General features: G+C 41.2%; 1 protein-coding gene across 1 annotated transcript in view; it reads left to right on the top strand.

Moving 5' to 3' along the window:
* The window catches only part of LOC117513527 (proprotein convertase subtilisin/kexin type 4-like), a 420,105-nt gene that overhangs the window by 177,374 nt on the left and 220,796 nt on the right, over positions 1 to 21,935 (top strand). The gene's annotated exons all lie outside the window — the stretch shown is intronic.

Raw genomic sequence — 21,935 nt, 5'->3', positions numbered from 1 at the left:
CCCCACAGTCTACGTCTAAAGCAGCATATCCAAGGGATGGTCCAGGGTCACCTGATCCAGCCCTAACTATAAGCTTTAGCAAAAAGGAAAGTTTTAAGCCTAATCTTAAAAGTAGAGAGGGTATCTGTCCCCCTGATCTGAATTGGGAGCTGGTTCCACAGGAGAGGAGCCTGAAAGCTGAAGGCTCTGCCTCCCATTCTACTCTTACAAACCCTAGGAACTACAAGTAAGCCTGCAGTCTGAGAGCGAAGCGCTCTAATGGGGTAATATGGTACTACGAGGTCCCTAAGATAAGATGGGACCTGATTATTCAAAACCTTATAAGTAAGAAGAAGAATTTTAAATTCTATTCTAGAATTAACAGGAAGCCAATGAAGAGAGGCCAACACAGGTGAGATATGCTCTCTCCTGCTAGTCCCCGTCAGTACTCTAGCTGCAGCATTCTGAACCAACTGAAGGCTTTTTAGGGAACTTTTAGGACAACCTGATAATAATGAATTACAATAGTCCAGCCTAGAGGAAATAAATGCATGAATTAGTTTTTCAGCATGACTCTGAGACAAGACCTTTCTGATTTTAGAGATATTGCGTAAATGCAAAAAGGCAGTCCTACATATTTGTTTAATATGCGCTTTGAATGACATATCCTGATCAAAAATGACTCCAAGATTTCTCACAGTATTACTAGAGATCAGGGAAATGCCATCCAGAGTAAAGATCTGGTTAGACACCATGCTTCTAAGATTTGTGAGGCCAAGTACAATAACTTCAGTTGTATCTGAGTTTAAAAGCAGGAAATTAGAGGTCATCCATGTCTTTATGTCTGTAAGACAATCCTGCAGTTTAGCTAATTGGTGTGTATCCTCTGGCTTCATGGATAGATAAAGCTGGGTATCATCTGCGTAACAATGAAAATTTAAGCAATACCGTCTAATAATACTGCCTAAGGGAAGCATGTATAAAGTGAATTCTTGAAAGGGTAGTTGTAAAACAGCTAACTGATCATCTGCAGAGGAATGGTCTATTTGAAGAGTTTCAGTCAGGTTTTAGAATTCATCATAGTACAGAAACAGCATTAGTGAAGGTTACAAATGATCTTCTTATGGCCTCGGACAGTGGACTCATCTCTGTGCTTGTTCTGTTAGACCTCAGTGCTGCTTTTGATACTGTTGACCATAAAATTTTATTACAGAGATTAGAGCATGCCATAGGTATTAAAGGCACTGCGCTGCGGTGGTTTGAATCATATTTGTCTAATAGATTACAATTTGTTCATGTAAATGGGGAATCTTCTTCACAGACTAAAGTTAATTATGGAGTTCCACAAGGTTCTGTGCTAGGACCAATTTTATTCACTTTATATATGCTTCCCTTAGGTAGTATTATTAGACGGTATTGCTTAAATTTTCATTGTTACGCAGATGATACCCAGCTTTATCTATCCATGAAGCCAGAGGACACACACCAATTAGCTAAACTGCAGGATTGTCTTACAGACATAAAGACATGGATGACCTCTAATTTCCTGCTTTTAAACTCAGATAAAACTGAAGTTATTGTTCTTGGCCCCACAAATCTTAGAAACATGGTGTCTAACCAGATCCTTACTCTGGATGGCATTACCCTGACCTCTAGTAATACTGTGAGAAATCTTGGAGTCATTTTTGATCAGGATATGTCATTCAAAGCGCATATTAAACAAATATGTAGGACTGCTTTTTTGCATTTACGCAATATCTCTAAAATCAGAAAGGTCTTGTCTCAGAGTGATGCTGAAAAACTAATTCATGCATTTATTTCCTCTAGGCTGGACTATTGTAATTCATTATTATCAGGTTGTCCTAAAAGTTCCCTAAAAAGCCTTCAGTTAATTCAAAATGCTGCAGCTAGAGTGCTGACGGGGACTAGAAGGAGAGAGCATATCTCACCCATATTGGCCTCTCTTCATTGGCTTCCTGTTAATTCTAGAATAGAATTTAAAATTCTTCTTCTTACTTATAAGGTTTTGAATAATCAGGTCCCATCTTATCTTAGGGACCTCGTAGTACCATATCACCCCAATAGAGCGCTTCGCTCTCAGACTGCAGGCTTACTTGTAGTTCCTAGGGTTTGTAAGAGTAGAATGGGAGGCAGAGCCTTCAGCTTTCAGGCTCCTCTCCTGTGGAACCAGCTCCCAATTCAGATCAGGGAGACAGACACCCTCTCTACTTTTAAGATTAGGCTTAAAACTTTCCTTTTTGCTAAAGCTTATAGTTAGGGCTGGATCAGGTGACCCTGAACCATCCCTTAGTTATGCTGCTATAGACGTAGACTGCTGGGGGGTTCCCATGATGCACTGTTTCTTTCTCTTTTTGCTCTGTATGCACCACTCTGCATTTAATCATTAGTGATCGATCTCTGCTCCCCTCCACAGCATGTCTTTTTCCTGGTTCTCTCCCTCAGCCCCAACCAGTCCCAGCAGAAGACTGCCCCTCCCTGAGCCTGGTTCTGCTGGAGGTTTCTTCCTGTTAAAAGGGAGTTTTTCCTTCCCACTGTAGCCAAGTGCTTGCTCACAGGGGGTCGTTTTGACCGTTGGGGTTTTACATCATTATTGTATGGCCTTGCCTTACAATATAAAGCGCCTTGGGGCAACTGTTTGTTGTGATTTGGCGCTATATAAAAAAAAAAATTGATTGATTGATTGATTGAATAAAATTGGTCCTAGCACAGAACCTTGTGGAACTCCATAATTAACTTTAGTCTGTGAAGAAGATTCCCCATTTACATGAACAAATTGTAATCTATTAGACAAATATGATTCAAACCACCGCAGCGCAGTGCCTTTAATACCTATGACATGCTCCAATCTCTGTAACAAAATTTTATGGTCAACAGTATCAAAAGCAGCACTGAGGTCCAACAGAACAAGCACAGAGATAAGTCCACTGTCCGAAGCCATAAGAAGATCATTTGTAACCTTCACTAATGCTGTTTCTGTACTATGATGAATTCTAAAACCTGACTGAAACTCTTCAAATAGACCATTCCTCTGCAGATGATCAGTTAGCTGTTTTACAACTACCCTTTCAAGAATTTTTGAGAGAAAAGGAAGGTTGGAGATTGGCCTATAATTAGCTAAGATAGCTGGGTCAAGTGATGGCTTTTTAAGTAATGGTTTAATTACTGCCACCTTAAAAGCCTGTGGTACATAACCAACTAACAAAGATAGATTGATCATATTTAAGATTGAAACATTAAATAATGGTAGGACTTCCTTGAGCAGCCTGGTAGGAATGGGGTCTAATAAACATGTTGATGGTTTGGATGAAGTAACTAATGAAAATAACTCAGACAGAACAATCGGAGAGAAAGAGTCTAACCAAATACCGGCATCACTGAAAGCAGCCAAAGATAACGATACATCTTTGGGATGGTTATGAGTAATTTTTTCTCTAATAGTCAAAATTTTGTTAGCAAAGAAAGTCATGAAGTCATTACTAGTTAAAGTTAATGGAATACTCAGCTCAATAGCGCTCTGACTCTTTGTCAGCCTGGCTACAGTGCTGAAAAGAAACCTGGGGTTGTTCTTATTCTCCTCAATTAGTGATGAGTAGAAAGATGTCCTAGCTTTACGGAGGGCTTTTTTATAGAGCAACAAACTCTTTTTCCAGGCTAAGTGAAGATCTTCTAAATTAGTGAGACGCCATTTCCTCTCCAACTTACGGGTTATCTGCTTTAAGCTACGAGTTTGTGAGTTATACGACGGAGTCAGACACTTCTGATTTAAAGCTCTCTTTTTCAGAGGAGCTACAGCATCCAAAGTTGTCTTCAATGAGGATGTAAAACTATTGACGAGATACTCTAACTCCCTTACAGAGTTTAGGTAGCTACTCTGCACTGTGTTGGTATATGACATTAGAGAACATAAAGAAGGAATCATATCCTTAAACCTAGTTACAGCGCTTTCTGAAAGACTTCTAGTGTAATGAAACTTATTCCCCACTGCTGGGTAGTCCATCAGAGTAAATGTAAATGTTATTAAAAAATGATCAGACAAAAGGGAGTTTTCAGGGAATACTGTTAAGTCTTCTATTTCCATACCATAAGTCAGAACAAGATCTAAGATATGATTAAAGTGGTGGGTGGACTCATTTACTTTTTGAGCAAAGCCAATAGAGTCTAATAATAGATTAAATGCAGTGTTGAGGCTGTCATTCTCAGCATCTGTGTGGATGTTAAAATCGCCCACTATAATTATCTTATCTGAGCTAAGCACTAAGTCAGACAAAAGGTCTGAAAATTCATAGAGAAACTCACAGTAACGACCAGGTGGACGATAGATAATAACAAATAAAACTGGTTTTTGGGACTTCCAATTTGGATGGACAAGACTAAGAGACAAGCTTTCAAATGAATTTAAGCTCTGTCTGGGTTTTTGATTAATTAATAAGCTGGAATGGAAGATTGCTGCTAATCCTCCGCCCCGGCCCGTGCTACGAACATTCTGACAGTGTGACTCGGGGGTGTTGACTCATTTAAACTAACATATTCATCTTGCTGTAACCAGGTTTCTGTTAGGCAGAATAAATCAATACGTTGATCAATTATTATATCATTTACCAACAGGGACTTAGAAGAGAGAGACCTAATGTTTAATAGACCACATTTAACTGTTTTAGTCTGTGGTGCAATTGAAGGTGCTATATTATTTTTTCTTTTTGAATTTTTATGCTTAAATAGATTTTTGCTGGTTATTGGTGGTCTGGGAGCAGACACCGTCTCTACGGGGATGGGGTAATGAGGGGATGGCAGGGGGAGAGAAGCTGCAGAGAGGTGTATAAGACCACAGCTCTGCCTCCTGGTCCCAACGCTGGACAGTCACAGTTTGGAGGATCCAAGAAAATTGGCCAGATTTCTAGAAATGAGAGCTGCTCCATCTAAAGTGGGATGGATGCCGTCTCTCCTAACAAGACCAGGTTTTCCCCAGAAGCTTTGCCAATTATCAATGAAGCCCACCTCATTTTTTGGACACCACTCAGACAGCCAGCAATTCAAGGAGAACATGCGGCTAAACATGTCACTCCCGGTCCGATTGGGGAGGGGCCCAGAGAAAACAACAGAGTCCGACATTGTTTTTGCAAAGTTACACACCGATTTAATGTTAATTTTAGTGACCTCCGATTGGCGTAACCGAGTGTCATTACTGCCGACGTGAATTACAATCTTACCAAATTTACGCTTAGCCTTAGCCAGCAATTTCAAATGTCCTTCGATGTCGCCTGCTCTGGCCCCCGAAAGACAATTGACAATGGTTGCTGGTGTCGCTAACTTCACATTTCTCAAAACAGAGTCGCCAATAACCAGAGTTTGATCCTCGGCGAGTGTATCGTCGAGTGGGGAAAAACGGTTAGAGATGTGAACGGATTGACGGTGTACACGGGGCTTCTGTTTAGGGCTACGCTTCCTCCTCACAGTCACCCAGTCAGCCTGCTTTCCCGACTGCTCGGGATCTGCCAGAGGGAAACTAACGGCAGCTAAGCTACCTTGGTCCGCACCGACTACAGGGGCCTGGCTAGCTGTAGAATTTTCCACGGTCCGGAGCTGAGTCTCCAATTCGCCCAGCCTGGCCTCCAAAGCTACGAATAAGCTGCACTTATTACAAGTACCGTTACTGCTAAAGGAGGCCGAGGAATAACTAAACATTTCACACCCAGAGCAGAAAAGTACGGGAGAGACAGGAGAAGCCTCCATGCTAAATCGGCTAAGAACGAGTAGCTACGCAACCTAGCGGATTCCTAAAAACACACAAAGTGAATAATGTGTAAATAATTTAGAGGTGATTCAGCAGAAGGAGTGCCCCAATCAAGGCACCAAACAGGCCATGAAGCAGCACAGGCAACGCACGACAACAGCGAACGCACGACAACGGTGCTAAAATAAAATAAAAATCGACTAAACACGCTGTGGAGCAGCACAGGTAACGCACGACAACAGAGCTACAAAAATAAATAAATAAAAACGAAAGCGTTAGCAAGCTAGTTAGCTTGCCAACGCTGATGAAAGTTAGCTGATAAAAGTGCTCCGTCGCGATGTTTCGACCGTTAGAGGTCTTCCTGTTCTCCTTGAATTGCTGGCTGTCTGAGTGGTGTCCAAAAAATGAGGTGGGCTTCATTGATAATTGGCAAAGCTTCTGGGGAAAACCTGGTCTTGTTAGGAGAGACGGCATCCATCCCACTTTAGAGGGAGCAGCTCTCATTTCTAGAAATCTGGCCAATTTTTTGGGATCCTCCAAACTGTGACTGTCTAGCGTTGGGACCAGGAGGCAGAGCTGTGGTCTTATACACCTCTCTGCAGCTTCTCTCCCCCTGCCATCCCCCTATTACCCCATCCCCGTAGAGACGGTGCCTGCTCCCAGACCACCAATAACTAGCAAAAATCTATTTAAGCATAAAAATTCAAAAAGAAAAAATAATATAGCACCTTCAATTGCACCACAGACTAAAACAGTTAAATGTGGTCTATTAAACATTAGGTCTCTTTCTTCTAAGTCCCTGTTGGTAAATGATATAATAATTGATCAACGTATTGATTTATTCTGCCTAACAGAAACTTGGTTACAGCAGGATGAATATGTTAGTTTAAATGAGTCAACACCCCCGAGTCACACTAACTGTCAGAATGCTCGTAGCACGGGCCGGGGCGGAGGATTAGCAGCAATCTTCCATTCCAGCTTATTAATTAATCAAAAACCTAGACAGAGCTTTAATTCATTTGAAAGCTTGTCTCTTAGTCTTGTCCATCCAAATTGGAAGTCCCAAAAACCAGTTTTATTTGTTATTATCTATCGTCCACCTGGTCGTTACTGTGAGTTTCTCTGTGAATTTTCAGACCTTTTGTCTGACTTAGTGCTTAGCTCAGATAAGATAATTATAGTGGGCGATTTTAACATCCACACAGATGCTGAGAATGACAGCCTCAACACTGCATTTAATCTATTATTAGACTCTATCGGCTTTGCTCAAAAAGTAAATGAGTCCACCCACCACTTTAATCATATTTTAGATCTTGTTCTGACTTATGGTATGGAAATAGAAGACTTAACAGTATTCCCTGAAAACTCCCTTTTGTCTGATCATTTTTTAATAACATTTACATTTACCCTGATGGACTACCCTGCAGTGGGGAATAAGTTTCATTACACTAGAAGTCTTTCAGAAAGCGCTGTAACTTGGTTTAAGGATATGATTCCTTCTTTATGTTCTCTAATGTCATATACCAACACAGAGCAGAGTAGCTACCTAAACTCTGTAAGGGAGTTAGAGTATCTTGTCAATAGTTTTGCATCCTCATTGAAGACAACTTTGGATGCTGTAGCTCCTCTGAAAAAGAGAGCTTTAAATCAGAAGTGTCTGACTCCGTGGTATAACTCACAAACTCGTAGCTTAAAGCAGATAACCCGTAAGTTGGAGAGGAAATGGCGTCTCACTAATTTAGAAGATCTTCACTTAGCCTGGAAAAAGAGTTTGTTGCTCTATAAGAAAGCCCTTCGTGAAGCTAGGACATCTTTCTACTCATCACTAATTGAAGAAAATAAGAACAACCCCAGGTTTCTTTTCAGCACTGTAGCCAGGCTGACAAAGAGTCAGAGCTCTATTGAGCTGAGTATTCCATTAACTTTAACTAGTAATGACTTCATGACTTTCTTTGCTAACAAAATTTTGACTATTAGAGAAAAAATTACTCATAACCATCCCAAAGATGTATCGTTATCTTTGGCTGCTTTCAGTGATGCCGGTATTTGGTTAGACTCTTTCTCTCCGATTGTTCTGTCTGAGTTATTTTCATTAGTTACTTCATCCAAACCATCAACATGCTTATTAGACCCCATTCCTGCCAGGCTGCTCAAGGAAGTCCTACCATTATTTAATGCTTCAATCTTAAATATGATCAATCTATCTTTGTTAGTTGGTTATGTACCACAGGCCTTTAAGGTGGCAGTAATTAAACCATTACTTAAAAAGCCATCACTTGACCCAGCTATCTTAGCTAATTATAGGCCAATCTCCAACCTTCCTTTTCTCTCAAAGATTCTTGAGAGGGTAGTTGTAAAACAGCTAACTGATCACCTGCAGAGGAATGGTCTATTTGAAGAGTTTCAGTCAGGTTTTAGAATTCATCATAGTACAGAAACAGCATTAGTGAAGGTTACAAATGATCTTCTTATGGCTTCGGACAGTGGACTTATCTCTGTGCTTGTTCTGTTGGACCTCAGTGCTGCTTTTGATACTGTTGACCATAAAATTTTATTACAGAGATTAGAGCATGTCATAGGTATTAAAGGCATTGCGCTGCGGTGGTTTGAATCATATTTGTCTAATAGATTACAGTTTGTTCATGTAAATGGGGAATCTTCTTCACAGACTAAAGTTAATTATGGAGTTCCACAAGGTTCTGTGCTAGGACCAATTTTATTCACTTTATACATGCTTCCCTTGGGCAGTATTATTAGACGGTATTGCTTAAATTTTCATTGTTACGCAGATGATACCCAGCTTTATCTATCCATGAAGCCAGAGGATACGCACCAATTAGCTAAACTGCAGGATTGTCTTACAGACATAAAGACATGGATGACCTCTAATTTCCTGCTTTTAAACTCAGATAAAACTGAAGTTATTGTACTTGGCCCCACAAATCTTAGAAGCATGGTGTCTAACCAGATCGTTACTCTGGATGGCATTTCCCTGATCTCTAGTAATACTGTGAGAAATCTTGGAGTTATTTTTGATCAGGATATGTCATTCAAAGCGCATATTAAACAAATATGTAGGACTGCCTTTTTGCATTTACGCAATATCTCTAAAATCAGAAAGGTCTTGTCTCAGAGTGATGCTGAAAAACTAATTCATGCATTTGTTTCCTCTAGGCTGGACTATTGTAATTCATTATTATCAGGTTGTCCTAAAAGTTCCCTAAAAAGCCTTCAGTTGGTTCAGAATGCTGCAGCTAGAGTACTGACGGGGACTAGCAGGAGAGAGCATATCTCACCCGTGTTGGCCTCCCTTCATTGGCTTCCTGTTAATGCTAGAATAGAATTTAAAATTCTTCTTCTTACTTATAAGGTTTTGAATAATCAGGTCCCATCTTATCTTAGGGACCTCATAGTACCATATTACCCCATTAGAGCGCTTCGCTCTCAGACTGCGGGCTTACTTGTAGTTCCTAGGGTTTGTAAGAGTAGAATGGGAGGCAGAGCCTTCAGCTTTCAGGCTCCTCTCCTGTGGAACCAGCTCCCAATTCAGATCAGGGAGACAGATACCCTCTCTACTTTTAAGATTAGGCTTAAAACTTTCCTTTTCGCTAAGGCTTATAGTTAGGGCTGGATCGGGTGACCCTGGACCATCCCTTGGTTATGTTGCTTTAGACGTAGACTGTGTTTCATAATTATTGTATGGCCTTGCCTTGCAATGTGGAGCGCCTTGGGGCAACTGTTTGTTGTGATTTGGCGCTATACAAGAAAAAAGTTGATTGATTGAGTTGATTCCTTAGGCGTTGGAGCACAGTAAAAAAGTAAAAAAAAGTAAAAAGGTAAAAAAGTCTTGAAAAAGACTGTTAGTTCAAAGTCCAAAGCAGCAGGTAGCAGTCTCTGTGTAAACAGTCCCAACAGAGAGCCAAAATTCTGATGCAACCAGTGGTCTTCCTTCTCACACAGGAAGGAACCAAACTCAAACTCTGGTTATTGGCGACTCTGTTTTGAGAAATGTGAAGTTAGCGACACCAGCAACCATAGTCAATTGTCTTCCGGGGGCCAGAGCAGGCGACATTGAAGGAAATTTGAAACTGCTGGCTAAGGCTAAGCGTAAATTTGGTAAGATTGTAATTCACGTCGGCAGTAATGACACCCGGTTACGCCAATCGGAGGTCACTAAAATTAACATTAAATCGGTGTGTAACTTTGCAAAAACAATGTCGGACTCTGTAGTTTTCTCTGGGCCCCTCTCCAATCGGACCGGGAGTGACATGTTTAGCCGCATGTTCTCCTTGAATTGCTGGCTGTCTGAGTGGTGTCCAAAAAATGAGGTGGGCTTCATAGATAATTGGCAAAGCTTCTGGGGAAAACCTGGTCTTGTTAGGAGAGAGGGCATCCATCCCACTTTGGATGGAGCAGCTCTCATTTCTAGAAATCTGGCCAATTTTCTTAAATCCTCCAAACCGTGACTATCCAGGGTTGGGACCAGGAAGCAGAGTTGTAGTCTTACACACCTCTCTGCAGCTTCTCTCCCCCTGCCATCCCCTCATTACCCCATCCCCGTAGAGACGGTGCCTGCTCCCAGACTACCAATAACCAGCAAAAATCTATTTAAGCATAAAAATTCAAAAAGAAAAAATAATATAGCACCTTCAACTGCACCACAGACTAAAACAGTTAAATGTGGTCTATTAAACATTAGGTCTCTCTCTTCTAAGTCCCTGTTGGTAAATGATATAATAATTGATCAACATATTGATTTATTCTGCCTAACAGAAACCTGGTTACAGCAGGATGAATATGTTAGTTTAAATGAGTCAACACCCCCGAGTCACACTAACTGTCAGAATGCTCGTAGCACGGGCCGAGGAGGAGGATTAGCAGCAATCTTCCATTCCAGCTTATTAATTAATCAAAAACCCAGACAGAGCTTAAATTCATTTGAAAGCTTGTCTCTTAGTCTTGTCCATCCAAATTGGAAGTCCCAAAAACCAGTTTTATTTGTTATTATCTATCGTCCACCTGGTCGTTACTGTGAGTTTCTCTATGAATTTTCAGACCTTTTGTCTGACTTAGTGCTTAGCTCAGATAAGATACTTATAGTGGGCGATTTTAACATCCACACAGATGCTGAGAATGACAGCCTCAACACTGCATTTAATCTATTATTAGACTCTATTGGCTTTGCTCAAAAAGTAAATGAGTCCACCCACCACTTTAATCATATCTTAGATCTTGTTCTGACTTATGGTATGGAAATAGAAGACTTAACAGTATTCCCTGAAAACTCCCTTTTGTCTGATCATTTTTTAATAACATTTACATTTACCCTGATGGACTACCCAGCAGTGGGGAATAAGTTTCATTACACTAGAAGTCTTTCAGAAAGCGCTGTAACTAGGTTTAAGGATATGATTCCTTCTTTATGTTCTCTAATGCCATATACCAACACAGTGCAGAGTAGCTACCTAAACTCTGTAAGGGAGTTAGAGTATCTCATCAATAGTTTTACATCCTCATTGAAGACAACTTTGGATGCTGTAGCTCCTCTGAAAAAGAGAGCTTTAAATCAGAAGTGTCTGACTCCGTGGTATAACTCACAAACTCGTAGCTTAAAGCAGATAACCCGTAAGTTGGAGAGGAAATGGCGTCTCACTAATTTAGAAGATCTTCACTTAGTCTGGAAAAAGAGTCTGTTGCTCTATAAAAAAGCCCTCCGTAAAGCTAGGACATCTTTCTACTCATCACTAATTGAAGAAAATAAGAACAACCCCAGGTTTCTTTTCAGCACTGTAGCCAGGCTGACAAAGAGTCAGAGCTCTATTGAGCTGAGTATTCCATTAACTTTAACTAGTAATGACTTCATGACTTTCTTTGCTAACAAAATTTTAACTATTAGAGAAAAAATTACTCATAACCATCCCAAAGACGTATCGTTATCTTTGGCTGCTTTCAGTGATGCCGGTATTTGGTTAGACTCTTTCTCTCCGATTGTTCTGTCTGAGTTATTTTCATTAGTTACTTCATCCAAACCATCAACATGTTTATTAGACCCCATTCCTACCAGGCTGCTCAAGGAAGCCCTACCATTATTTAATGCTTCGATCCTTAAATATGATCAATCTATCTTTGTTAGTTGGCTATGTACCACAGGCTTTTAAGGTGGCAGTAATTAAACCATTACTTAAAAAGCCATCACTTGACCCAGCTATCTTAGCTAATTATAGGCCAATCTCCAACCTTCCTTTTCTCTCAAAGATTCTTGAAAGGGTAGTTGTAAAACAGCTAACTGATCATCTGCAGAGGAATGGTCTATTTGAAGAGTTTCAGTCAGGTTTTAGAATTCATCATAGTACAGAAACAGCATTAGTGAAGGTTACAAATGATCTTCTTATGGCCTCGGACAGTGGACTCATCTCTGTGCTTGTTCTGTTAGACCTCAGTGCTGCTTTTGATACTGTTGACCATAAACTTTTATTACAGAGATTAGAGCATGCCATAGGTATTAAAGGCACTGCGCTGCGGTGGTTTGAATCATATTTGTCTAATAGATTACAATTTGTTCATGTAAATGGGGAATCTTCTTCACAGACTAAAGTTAATTATGGAGTTCCACAAGGTTCTGTGCTAGGACCAATTTTATTCACTTTATACATGCTTCCCTTGGGCAGTATTATTAGACGGTATTGCTTAAATTTTCATTGTTACGCAGATGATACCCAGCTTTATCTATCCATGAAGCCAGAGGACACACACCAATTAGCTAAACTGCAGGATTGTCTTACAGACATAAAGACATGGATGACCTCTAATTTCCTGCTTTTAAACTCAGATAAAACTGAAGTTATTGTACTTGGCCCCACAAATCTTAGAAACATGGTGTCTAACCAGATCCTTACTCTGGATGGCATTACCCTGACCTCTAGTAATACTGTGAGAAATCTTGGAGTCATTTTTGATCAGGATATGTCATTCAAAGCGCATATTAAACAAATATGTAGGACTGCTTTTTTGCATTTACGCAATATCTCTAAAATCAGAAAGGTCTTGTCTCAGAGTGATGCTGAAAAACTAATTCATGCATTTATTTCCTCTAGGCTGGACTATTGTAATTCATTATTATCAGGTTGTCCTAAAAGTTCCCTAAAAAGCCTTCAGTTAATTCAAAATGCTGCAGCTAGAGTACTGACGGGGACTAGAAGGAGAGAGTATATTTCACCCATATTGGCCTCTCTTCATTGGCTTCCTGTTAATTCTAGAATAGAATTTAAAATTCTTCTTCTTACTTATAAGGTTTTGAATAATCAGGTCCCATCTTATCTTAGGGACCTCATAGTACCATATCACCCCAATAGAGCGCTTCCCTCTCAGACTGCAGGCTTACTTGTAGTTCCTAGGGTTTGTAAGAGTAGAATGGGAGGCAGAGCCTTCAGCTTTCAGGCTCATCTCCTGTGGAACCAGCTCCCAATTCAGATCAGGGAGACAGACACCCTCTCTACTTTTAAGATTAGGCTTAAAACTTTCCTTTTTGCTAATGCTTATAGTTAGGGCTGGATCAGGTGACCCTGAACCATCCCTTAGTTATGCTGCTATAGACGTAGACTGCTGGGGGGTTCCCATGATGCACTGTTTCTTTCTCTTTTTGCTCTGTATGCACCACTCTGCATTTAATCATTAGTGATTGATCTCTGCTCCCCTCCACAGCATGTCTTTTTCCTGGTTCTCTCCCTCAGCCCCAACCAGTCCCAGCAGAAGACTGCCCCTCCCTGAGCCTGGTTCTGCTGGAGGTTTCTTCCTGTTAAAAGGGAGTTTTTCCTTCCCACTGTCGCCAAGTGCTTGCTCACAGGGGGTCGTTTTGACCGTTGGGGTTTTACATAATTATTGTATGGCCTTGCCTTACAATATAAAGCGCCTTGGGGCAACTGTTTGTTGTGATTTGGCGCTATATAAAAAAATTGATTGATTGATTGATGTACCCCGATGTCAGGCTGCTGCCATACAAGGTTCTCACTACACACCGGGAGCAACTAGGGGATTAAAGACCTTGCCCAAGGGCCCTTAGTGATTTTCAAGTCAGGCTGGGATTTGAACCGAGGATCTTCTAGTCTCAAGCCCAACGCTTAACCACTAGACCATCACCTCACTCTCACTGCTTCATCCACAGTGAATTAAAGCCAATAAAGAGCTGAGTTAAATTATCAGGTATTAGGTATGACCACAGCAAGTACACATGAAACCACACAGGACAGGTGTCCTCCGGGAACAGATTTGGTCTGTCCTGTTCTAAAGGTTGTGTCTAATAGTAACTTCTCCTTTTGCAAAAAAGATGACCTGATGTTCCTCTTTAGGGCCTTTTGTTGACAATGTTTGGTGTGGAGACTGAGGTGAATACTAGTGCAGTTGAATTTGGGCTGGATCAAACTTATTTTTTGTATCTATATATATATAAAACCTTTATTTTACCAGATAAAAACCCCATTGTGATCAAAACCCCTTTTACAAGGGCGACCTGGCGAAGAAAGTCAGCAGTACACGTCATGATAGACTGGTTAACATAATTAAAAGAATGTTAAAAACCAAAATAAAATACAAGCAATATCCAGATAAAACAATAAGCTTGGTCATTGTAACAATGTATAAGTTAAAACAAATTAGTATTTAGGAACACAGGCACTGTGCAAAAGAATTCCATTTGCAGTCTCTTAAAATAGAGCAGAAGTTGTTCAAAGAAATCAACCCGGGCAGGTTAAATTCAGACTGGGGAACATTCCAATCAGAGGGAGCAGAAAAACTAAAAGCTTTCTTTCCTGTTTCAGTGCAAACACGAGGTACACGAAAGCACATGTCATTCAAGTGCAGAGTGTAACGGCTTTCAGATCTCAGAAATAAACTGGTTGAATAAATCGGAACCGGCCCAATAAGAGTCTTGTAAACCAGAGTTATCCAGTGTGTATAATGCCTCACAGTCAAAGAGGGCATGCCAGCATTGGCATACAACTCACAGTATTGCGTGAGGAGGCGACAGCCAACAATGAATCACAAAGCACAGTGATACAGCGGGGTCCCATTTCTGGGCTGGAGTGCATCAGGTTCTTGGTCAACTCCTATTTAGAAAGTGGACTCGAGTGAGAGGTTCTCGCGTAAATTCAAGGCACAGTGCCAACACGTCAGAGTGCACAGCAGCCATCAACACTCCCTGAGGTGAAGCAATAAAGCTGTAAGGTGACGTTTTGCATTTTCTCATTTGTGTTTACTTTTACTTTGTTTGATGGTTGTTTTGAATTCATGTTGCATATATAACAGAGTGTTTGTGCATCAATAACCTGCTTATGTAAGGCATGTCTGAGAATTGTGCCCTTTAAGTACTACAAACACAATGCACTCATCTTTAAACCAGGTTTTTGGTAGTTTATGGTGCAGTTGCTTTCTGCCTTCTCACGACAGCATTCCTCTAACCTCATATGAAGACCAACTGTGATCATTTTTGCACCATGGGTGCATAAAAGATCCCAATTCTAACACTTCAGCAGAAGACTGAGAATTGCAGCTGTGGGCTTCTTTACACCAGGTGGAAGACCAGGCCAAAAGCATTGCATGCTCTACTGCTACAAATTCCTGAAGAAGAAAAAAAAATTTCTTTTTGCTGCCTTAATTTTAAAATAACTACATGGGTGCCGTAGTGATTAGTGCTAAAGTTTTAACAATAAGAGGCAAACTGAGGACAAATGCAACTTGGTTCCTTCTCTTTGAAAACCATAAACCAAAGTCTGAAACCAGCACAACTGCTGTTTTATGCCTTTAAATGACATCTATTGTCTTATGTCTTTGCAAAGCCCTTATGTCTGATGGGCGCCAATGAAATGATGCTGAGGAAGTCAGGGTTTGCACTTCTAGTGTCTTCTTCTCATTCATTTCTGTATCTTCTGAATGCTTGTATTGATTGGCTCACAGAGTTGAGCCTGAGTGAGCTGTGGGAAATATTTCAGAAGTATTATTACCTCAACAAAATGTTTGTAGCCATTGTTGAGCCAATAAGGAAAAAATAGTGAATGGTAGACATGAAGACAGATAATTGCCATTCACACTGAAAATTTGGCAAGCGCCTTCCCCACGAGACCCGGATGAAATGGTGCTTCAACCCCCGAAACTGTCATTCATAATGAAATGGTAATTACAAACCCAGCGGAACAGCTGAGGGGCCTGTCGGGGCCCACGGTGCCTGACTACCTGAATAAACCTGCTAAAACAACCTGCAGAGAACCAAGAGGAGGAAGGAGGGGGGAAGAGAGAGAGAGAGAGAGAGAGACAGAGAGAGACAGAGAGAGACAGAGAGAGAGATGATAAAACAGAAGGAGAGAGGTGCAGGTAGGCAGTCACACCAGGAATCTGAGATTTATTTCGATTGTGGAATCTAATACACACTCCAGGTTGGAGTGTGCTGTATACTGAGACCCTCATCAATAACGCCGGCTGTGTGGAAACAGGAGGGGAGGTTTGTTAAAAGCGCCCACACAGCCGGGGTAATTGATTGCTTTGTAAGTGAGCGTGTCTTTAACCTTTGGGAGGTCAGGCCCAGTTGGACACCATCAGTCCTGCCTGGTGTTGAACCGCTTCCAGCCGTTTGTCTTCCACCACTCCCTCGTCTCAGGGCCGATTTGTCAAGCACGAGATGTTTTGGGTGTTTAGATTACAGGCAAGATGGGAAAACAAAGGCAAAATGCCACCCCAAACAAAAGGCCTGAGCCTGGATCTCCCACTGATCTGCACCGTGGGCAGGAGGCCAGCTACCTGGGGTGCCGAAGCTGAAACAGAGCTGCACTAAATCCCTGAAACGCAGATGCTGAGATTGAACCTGAGCCAGAATCACGGCTGAACAGGAGCCAATGTGTGAATTGAACAACAGCCAGAATGGTGACATGAGATAGAGACGGAATAGCGCCTTGAGACATCGCCAAAATGGCAGCCAGAGACTCGGGGGAAGGGGGGGTATGAAGGAGCTCGGGGTGGCTAACAGTTTTCTTCACAGCAACACTCTTCATCAGTGGAGATGCTAAAGTGGCTCTCCGCCGCCCTCCCAGTTATGTACACCTGTCCGTCTGTCAGTCTGCTGGAAAGTGACTGACTAATGATGATTTATCTGATTGATTATCAGCGCAGCAGTGCCGTCTCCGCTCGCACCAACAAACCACGCCCTCTGCTCACCTCTTCAGCACCTGTGTGGGGGGAGTCATTTCTGGCTGACCTGCACCTTGAAGCACAGTGACAGGAGGACAGTCAGGCTGAGATCCCAGGAAGTGTGTGTGCACATAATAATTTCAATTCAAATTATTTTCATTTATATAGCACCAAATCAAATCAAATCAATTTTATTTATATAGCGCCAAATCACAACAAACAGTTGCCCCAAGGCGCTTTATATTGTAAGGCAAGGCCATACAATAATTATGTAAAACCCCAACGGTCAAAACGACCCCCTGTGAGCAAGCACTTGGCTACAGTGGGAAGGAAAAACTCCCTTTTAACAGGAAGAAACCTCCAGCAGAACCAGGCTCAGGGAGGGGCAGTCTTCTGCTGGGACTGGTTGGGGCTGAGGGAGAGAACCAGGAAAAAGACATGCTGTGGAGGGGAGCAGAGATCAATCACTAATGATTAAATGCAGAGTGGTGCATACAGAGCAAAAAGAGAAAGAAACACTCAGTGCATCATGGGAACCCCCCAGCAGCCTAAGTCTATAGCAGCATAACTAAGGGATGGTTCAGGGTCACCTGATCCAGCCCTAACTATAAGCTTTAGCAAAAAGGAAAGTTTTAAGCCTAATCTTAAAAGTAGAGAGGGTGTCTGTCTCCCTGATCTGAATTGGGAGCTGGTTCCACAGGAGAGGAGCCTGAAAGCTGAAGGCTCTGCCTCCCATTCTACTCTTACAAACCCTAGGAACTACAAGTAAGCCTGCAGTCTGAGAGCGAAGCGCTCTATTGGGGTGATATGGTACTACGAGGTCCCTAAGATAAGATGGGACCTGATTATTCAAAACCTTATAAGTAAGAAGAAGAATTTTAAATTCTATTCTAGAATTAACAGGAAGCCAATGAAGAGAGGCCAATATGGGTGAAATATGCTCACTCCTTCTAGTCCCCGTCAGTACTCTAGCTGCAGCATTTTGAATTAACTGAAGGCTTTTCAGGGAACTTTTAGGACAACCTGATAATAATGAATTACAATAGTCCAGCCTAGAGGAAATAAATGCATGAATTAGTTTTTCAGCATCACTCTGAGACAAGACCTTTCTAATTTTAGAGATATTGCGCAAATGTAAAAAAGCAGTCCTACATATTTGTTTAATATGCACACTGAAGGACATATCCTGATCAAAAATGACTCCAAGATTACTCACAGTATTACTAGAGGTCAGGGTAATGCCATCCAGAGTAAGGATCTGGTTAGACACCATGTTTCTAAGATTTCTGGGGTCAAGTACAATAACTTCAGTTTTATCCGAGTTTAAAAGCAGGAAATTAGAGGTCATCCATGTCTTTATGTCTGTAAGACAATCCTGCAGTTTAGCTAATTGATGTGTGTCCTCTGGCTTCATGGATAGATAAAGCTGGGTATCATCTGCATAACAATGAAAATTTAAGCAATGCCGTCTAATAATACTGCCTAAGGGAAACATGTATAAAGTGAATAAAATTGGTCCTAGCACAGAACCTTGTGGAACTCCATAATTAACCTTAGTCTATGAAGAAGATTCCCCATTTACATGAACAAATTGTAATCTATTAGATAAATATGATTCAAACCACCGCAGCGCAGTGCCTTTAATACCTATGGCATGCTCTAATCCCTGTAATAAAATTTTATGGTCAACAGTATCAAAAGCAGCACTGAGGTCTAACAGAACAAGCACAGAGATGAGTCCACTGTCTGAGGCCATAAGAAGATCATTTGTAACCTTCACTAATGCTGTTTCTGTACTATGATGAATTCTAAAACCTGACTGAAACTCTTCAAATAGACCATTCCTCTGCAGATGATCAGTTAGCTGTTTTACAACTACCCTTTCAAGAATTTTTGAGAGAAAAGGAAGGTTGGAGATTGGCCTATAATTAGCTAAGATAGCTGGGTCAAGTGATGGCTTTTTAAGTAATGGTTTAATTACTGCCACCTTAAAAGCCTGTGGTACATAGCCAACTAATAAAGATAGATTGATCATATTTAAGATCGAAGCATTAATTAATGGTAGGGCTTCCTTGAGCAGCCTGGTAGGAATGGGGTCTAATAGACATGTTGATGGTTTGGATGAAGTAACTAATGAAAATAACTCAGACAGAACAATCTGAGAGAAAGAGTCTAACCAAATACCGGCATCACTGAAAACAGCCAGCTGCGAGTTTGTGAGTTATACCACGGAGTCAGGCACTTCTGATTTAAAGCTCTCTTTTTCAGAGGAGCTACAGCATCCAAAGTTGTCTTCAATGAGGATGTAAAACTATTGACGAGATACTCTATCTCACTTACAGAGTTTAGGTAGCTACTCTGCACTGTGTTGGTATATGGCATTAGAGAACATAAAGAAGGAATCATATCCTTAAACCTAGTTACAGCGCTTTCTGAAAGACTTCTAGTGTAATGAAACTTATTCCCCACTGCTGGGTAGTCCATCAGAGTAAATGTAAATGTTATTAAGAAATGATCAGACAGAAGGGAGTTTTCAGGGAATACTGTTAAGTCTTCTATTTCCATACCATAAGTCAGAACAAGATCTAAGATATGATTAAAGTGGTGGGTGGACTCATTTACTTTTTGAGCAAAGCCAATAGAGTCTAATAATAGATTAAATGCAGTGTTGAGGCTGTCATTCTCAGCATCTGTGTGGATATTAAAATCGCCCACTATAATTATCTTATCTGAGCTAAGCACTAAGTCAGACAAAAGGTCTGAAAATTCACAGAGAAACTCACAGTAACGACCAGGTGGACGATAGATAATAACAAATAAAACTGGTTTTTGGGACTTCCAATTTGGATGGACAAGACTAAGAGTCAAGCTTTCAAATGAATTAAAGCTCTGTCTGGGTTTTGGATTAATTAATAAGCTGGAATGGAAAATTGCTGCTAATCCTCCGCCCCGGCCCGTGCTACGAGCGTTCTGGCAGTTAGTGTGACTCGGGGGTGTTGACTCATTTAAACTAACATATTCATCCTGCTGTAACCAGGTTTCTGTAAGGCAGAATAAATCAATTATTATATCATTTACTAACAGGGACTTAGAAGAGAGAGACCTAATGTTTAATAAACCACATTTAACTGTTTTAGTCTGTGGTGCAGTTGAAGGTGCTATATTATTTTTTCTTGTTGAATTTTTATGCTTAAATAGATTTTTGCTGGTTATTGGTGGTCTGGGAGCAGGCACCATCTCTACGGGGATGGGGTAATGAGGGGATGGCAGGGGGAGAGAAGTTGCAGAGAGGTGTGTAAGACTACAACTCTGCTTCCTGGTCCCAACCCTGGATAGTCACGGTTTGGAGGATTTAAGAAAAATCACAACAGAGTTGCCTCAAAGTGCTTCACACAAGTAAAGTCTAACCTTACTAACCCCCAGAGTAACAGTGGTAAGAAAAACTCCCTCTAAGGAAGAAACCTCAAGCAGACCAAACTCAAAGGGGCGACCCTCTGCTTGGGCCATGATACAGACATAAATTACAGAATAATTCACAAAACGAATATACAGGAAATGCTGTTGGTGCACAGGACAGGATGGTCTCCAGCACAAATACCACTCCCATCTCTGGATGGAGCTGCACCTTAAACAGAGAGAAAACAGAATCAGGCATCAGAAAGACAAGAAATACTGTATAATTTGTCAGCATTAAACAAGAAAAACAGAAGAAATACTAAGGTGATTGCCGGCCACTAGCCCTAAACTTCACTAAAAGACAGAATTTGGATAAAGTTGAGGCTGCGGCACGCTACATTTCCTAATAAAATGAATTAAAAGAGTAAAAAGCGTAAAATAAAACTGTACCAGTATGCTAGTCATACGAAAGGGAAAATAAGTGCATCTTAAGTCTGGACTTGAAAGTCTCCACAGAATCTGACTGTTTTATTGATGCAGGGAGATCATTCCACAGAACAGGGGCATGATAAGAGGAAGCTCTGTGACCCACAGACTTCTTATTCACCTTAGGGACACAAAGTAGTCCTGCACCCTGAGAATGTAAAGCCCGGGTCAGTACGTAAGGTTTAATTAGGTCAGCTAGGTAGGGAGGTGCCAGTCCATGAACAGTTTTATAGGTTAGTAGCAGAACCTTAAAATCTGATCTCACTGGGACATGAAGCCAGTGAAGAGACGCCAAAATGGGTGTAATGTGGTCGAACTTTCTGCTTCGTGTCAAAAGTCTGGCAGCAGCATTTTGAACCAATTGGAGAGCCCTAATGCTGGACATCAGTAAACCAGAAAATAGAACATTGCAGTAGTCCAATCTAGAAGAGATAAACACATGGATCAGGGTCTCAGCATCAGCCATAGACAGGATGGGACAAATCTTTGCTATATTTTGCAGCTGGAAGAGAGCAGAACTCATAATATTTCTAATGTGGAGGTCAAAGGACAATGTAGGATCAAAAATTACCAAGGTTCCTCACTTTGTCAGTGTGATGTATGACACACGAGCCTAGGCTGAGCGTTAACTGGTCAAATTGATGCCGATCCATCATTTCAGTCTTATCAGAGTTTAAAAGTAAGAAATTTCTAGACATCCAACTTCTCACTGCTGCAAGGCAATCTTCTAAGGATTTTATGTGAACGAGATTACCAGCAGTTATCGGCATGTATAACTGAGTATCATCTGCATAGCAGTGAAAGGTAATCCCAAAGCACTGCAATATGTGCCCAAGGGGTGCTATATAAAGGGAGAAAAGCAGGGGACCTAAGACAGACCCCTGTGGAACTCCAAATTTCAGGTCACTAAGGTTAGAGGTAGTGTTAGTGTACAAAACACAGTGAGAACAACTGCTATGACATCAGCCATGCAAGGGCACTCCCAGTAATCCCAAAATGATTTTCCAGCCTATCAAGTAGAATATGATGATTCACTGTATCAAATGCAGCACTGAGATCTAACAGCACCAGAACCGTAGTGGTGTCCGAATCCATTGTAAGCAGAAGATCATTCATCACTTTAGTGAGAGCCGTCTCTGTGGAATGATAT

The sequence above is a fragment of the Thalassophryne amazonica genome, chromosome 7, assembly GCF_902500255.1.
Source record: "Thalassophryne amazonica chromosome 7, fThaAma1.1, whole genome shotgun sequence".
Lineage (NCBI taxonomy): Eukaryota > Metazoa > Chordata > Actinopteri > Batrachoidiformes > Batrachoididae > Thalassophryne > Thalassophryne amazonica.
Note: the sequence above shows the minus strand (reverse complement) of the source record. Positions and strands in the feature narration are given on the sequence as shown.